At 30.4% G+C, this 4,394-nt stretch overlaps 1 long non-coding RNA gene across 1 annotated transcript; it reads left to right on the forward strand.

The window, feature by feature from the left end:
* LOC111715629 (uncharacterized) lies at positions 1–1,040 on the forward strand. The gene is made up of 2 exons (XR_002768276.1): positions 1–32; positions 786–1,040. It is a non-coding gene; the product is annotated as an uncharacterized LOC111715629 (long non-coding RNA).
* The last annotated feature ends 3,354 nt before the right edge of the window (positions 1,041–4,394 follow it).

A 4,394-nucleotide genomic window follows, 5' to 3' on the forward strand; every position in this document is an offset into this window, starting at 1 on the left:
TAGATATTAACGATGAACCATCAATGTTCCTAGTTAGTATATTTCTTAATTATTATGTTCCTTCTTTCACCTTGCTTATGAAGCCTCAACATTAACGAGTTAACATAATTTTGCTTAAAATTAAAAGGGTTCCTCGTTGGTATGATTCTTTACTAGACTGTACCTTCATTTATCCAGTTTATACAGTCTCAAAACTAATGAGCTAACATAAATTCTCTTTTATTTCAAAAAAAGAAAACTAGCTCCAGCGCATGTATTATGAAAACATGCACAAAGTTATTTTTAGCACCTTTTAATATGCGACAACACAAACTGTGTTTGTAATAACCCTCAGTTTTATTGAATACAGATATGCTATCCCATGATAAATAATGTATTTTGTTTTTTCTTTTCTATTGAACTGATGCCTCACCATTACTTGAATATAAATGTATCATTAATTTTGGCGGGGAAAAAACAAAGAGAAAAAGTGTATCCGTAACTTAACTGTTCTCTTCTTAATTTTTGTTTCAAAAATGAATGTACACGATATTGTTGTAAAATATTTATATTTGATACATGTAAACAATTTTGTAAAATTAACATAATCTTGACACGGAGATAATAAATATCTAGATCACAAAAAAGAATCTTTTTTAGACTCATATTTTATATATATATGCGCAAATTAGCGCACAATTCATCTCCCAAGTATCTGGGAACCTCCTGAACGTCATGGAGCATGGCAGCATGCAGAGTTCCTCCAGACAACAAAGGAGGAGATATTGGAGCGCTTGTTTTTACAGGTCCAGAGGATGATGAGGTATCTGGGAGACCAGCAGAGGTTAAAACTAGCTCCAGAGCATAAGGTATTATCAGAGGCTTGGACCCTCCTCCTCCTGATGATGGGATCCAAGCTTGCTAGGATTAAGGAGGTCTCAAGGGATCCGGCATATGTTCCTAAATAGGATCAGAGTTATTAGCACTTGGCCTGGCCATTATAACAGAATGATGTGTATAAGTATGCATATTTAATATTAAAATACAAATTAAACGTTAAATTATTTAATTGGGGACACATAAGGTATAATATTATAGGCTAGAGCAATTTAGGATCAACCAGACATCATGTGTTGATCCTTTGTAATTGATCTGTCTCAATCTAAGGTATAATATTATAGGGTAGAGCAATTTAGGATCAACCAGACATCATGTGTTGATCCTTTGAAATTGATCTGTCTCAATCTAAGAGTTTATTAGTGAGCACTAAGAAAATACCACAAAATTGAAATTTGATTTATTTTGTTAAAAATGCTTGCCCTGCTGAACCATTCTAACAGTTTAAGCTGAGTGTTGGTAATTTAAAAAAATTACAGTGCCTCAGGCCCAGGTTTACTATAACCAGAGAAATACAAATTTTATATTCAAACTTCTTTTCTTACAGGAACAATTAAACGGGGGGTCGGTGTTTTCAAAAATGAGAAATGGTTAATAACTTTTTTATTAATTAAGCTAAAGGTCTAAAACTCATATATTTAAAAAGCCCTTGAAAAAAGGATATAATAACATTTGTCACATGTTAATATTTGTTAGAAGCAAAAAAAAAATTGTTGAAAATTTTTTTGTCATACTTTTTTAACTTTTTTAAAATCCTCCCTTTTAATTTAACTATTAAAGTTAGAGGTCAAATTTTTTTTTAATAAGAGGGCCTTGAAAAGGTGAACTGGGGACATGTATTACACTCCCCTTTCACAACCCTAAGGGCAAAATCAAAGGGGGGTGCTTTCCCCCCCCCCCTCCCTCCCCTTAAATTGCTCTTATTTTCGCCTCTAGTCAATTTCTTTGTGCATGCTTTAATTTTTCTAATTTATCTATATAAAAAAACAAGACATTCATGATGCGTATAGCTGGTCAAACAGCTGAACCGGATGGGCTGAAATTTTTTGTGGACACCCATGGATAGCCAGGGGTTGTCTTAGGCTAAAAAAGATTCAAAATTGATTACTATACTGTACGACGTACCTACTGTACTGTATTAAACTGTACTGTACTGAACTGAACTGTACTGTACTGTACTGTACTGTACTGTACTGTACTGTACTATACTGTACTGTACTGTACTTTACTGTACTGCACTGTACTGTACTGTACTGTACTGTACTGTACTTTACTGTACTGTACTGTACTGTACTGTACTGCACTGTATAAGTCTAAGACACATTCCACTTAACAAGTTGATTTCCAAGTTACTTGTAAAACTATTCACAGTGTACTCCAGTATTCAGAAGAAGGTTAAATTTATACGACATTACTGGTACAACTTTGTGACTTTAGCTTCTCTAAATTTAGTTTTTTTAATTGCTGTTTAATAAGAAGTAGAAATTAATTACACTTAAGATTTTTATCTTGGGTGAAAGGAACTGAATACTTTCCAAAAATTATAATTTTGAAATCCCAATATCTTTGTAACTTGATGTTGTAGGCCTTTGATATTTCAAATTGTGAATTTTGTTAATGCAAATAGTATAAATTTGAAATATCAAAGGTTTGCGCCATCAAGTTGCAAAGAAATAGAGATTGGAAATTAGAGTTTGTGGCCTTTACCAGCATGCAAGGAACCTATGATGCAAGAAAACGGACTAGACAAAATTTGTACAATCGTCTCTGGAGTCTCATCCTTTATGGGTAACCCTTTACATTACGATACAACCAGGAAATGTAGATAAAACAAATCTATAATATCAAAAATTAAAAATTAAAGAAAGGTACAAAAAATTATGAATGATATTTTTTATATGATTTTGATGCTGCATATTTCATAGGTTTACTTTTAATTTATATTTTATTTTGTCAATGTAAGCATTTTATTTTTCATTGATGGCCAAAGACGACATTCCAAATTGAACCTTGCAAAAATATGTATTTCTCGTCAAATATCAATTATTGTATTTTTACAAAGTGATTTACTGAAATATATCTATTAATGAACGCATTTTGAATACCAAATTCAACCATCTTCTAATTGTCAGAATTTAAGAGTTTTATGTCGTCATTAAAATTTTAAATACCAAATTCAACCATCTTCTAATTGTCAGAATTTAAGAGTTTTATGTCGTCATTAAAATGTTGAATACCAAATTCGACCATCTTCTAATTGTCAGAATTTAAGAGTTTTAGGTCGTCATTAAAATTTTGAATATCAAATTCAACCATCTTCTAATTGTCAGAATTCAAGAGTTTTAGGTCGTCATTAAAATTTTGAATACCAAATTCAACCATCTTCTAATTGTCAGAATTTAAGAGTTTTAGGTCGTCACTAAAATTTTAAATACCAAATTCAACCATCTTCTAATTGTCAGAATTTAAGAGTTTTATGTCGTCATAAAAATTTTGAATACCAAATTCAACCATCTTCTAATTGTCAGAATTTAAGAGTTTTAGGTCGTCATTAAAATTTTACATACCAAATTCAACCATCTTCTCAACTTGATTTTTCAAATTGTGAATTCTGTTAATACAAATAGCATACATTTGAAATATCAAAGGTTTGCACCATCAACTAATTTCTTTCTGACGGCATAAAATGTAAATAAGATTGCTTAAATGCTGTCCTTCCTTTTCCACAGTTTTATGAGTCTCACTGTATGCCAGGTTAATATTTTTACGGACTGTTAATCTTGATTTAGGAAGAAAAGTATACTTTTGCTTTTATTTGCTCGTGCTAATCGGGAATTTCTGTATAAAAACCTAAATTTTCTTCATGACATAAGTGTTTCTCTCTCTACAATATAAATAAACCTTCTTAAAAATATATTTTATGCACTCAAACAGTTTTTATAAATGAAATTGTAAAAATGAAATTTAATTGAGTCTTTGCCACAAAATCAAATTTTCAAATTCGTATATCTTTGCAACATGGCGGGGTAAACCTTGGATATTTCGAACTTGGATTATTTGATGTAGTGGAAGCCACTTCCAGTTCTTCTTCAGTTCTTCTTGTCTTAGTAAATTCAAGAACATTTTAATTTCCATCTATTATAACTTTAAATAATATTGTTTAAACCAGTTCTTCTTGTCTTAGTAAATTCAAGAACAGTTTAATTTCCATCTATTACAACTTTAAATAATATTCTTTAAACCAGTTCTTCTTGTCTTAGTAATTTTAAATAATATGCTTTAAACCAGTTCTTCTTGTGTCAGTAAATTCAAGAACAGTTGAATTTCCATCTATTATAACTTTAAATAATATTCTTTAAACCAGTTCTTCTAGTCTTAGTAAATTCAAGAACAGTTTAATTTCCATCTATTACAACTTTAAATAATATTCTTTAAACCAGTTCTTCTTGTCTTAGTAAATTTTAATCAAAACCAAAAAACAATATTTTTTCCCTAATATATTTTTCCCAAAAACAAAC

This window comes from Eurytemora carolleeae, unplaced genomic scaffold (assembly GCF_000591075.1).
Source record: "Eurytemora carolleeae unplaced genomic scaffold, Eaff_2.0 scaffold1818, whole genome shotgun sequence".
In the NCBI taxonomy this organism is placed as follows: Eukaryota; Metazoa; Arthropoda; class Copepoda; order Calanoida; family Temoridae; genus Eurytemora; species Eurytemora carolleeae.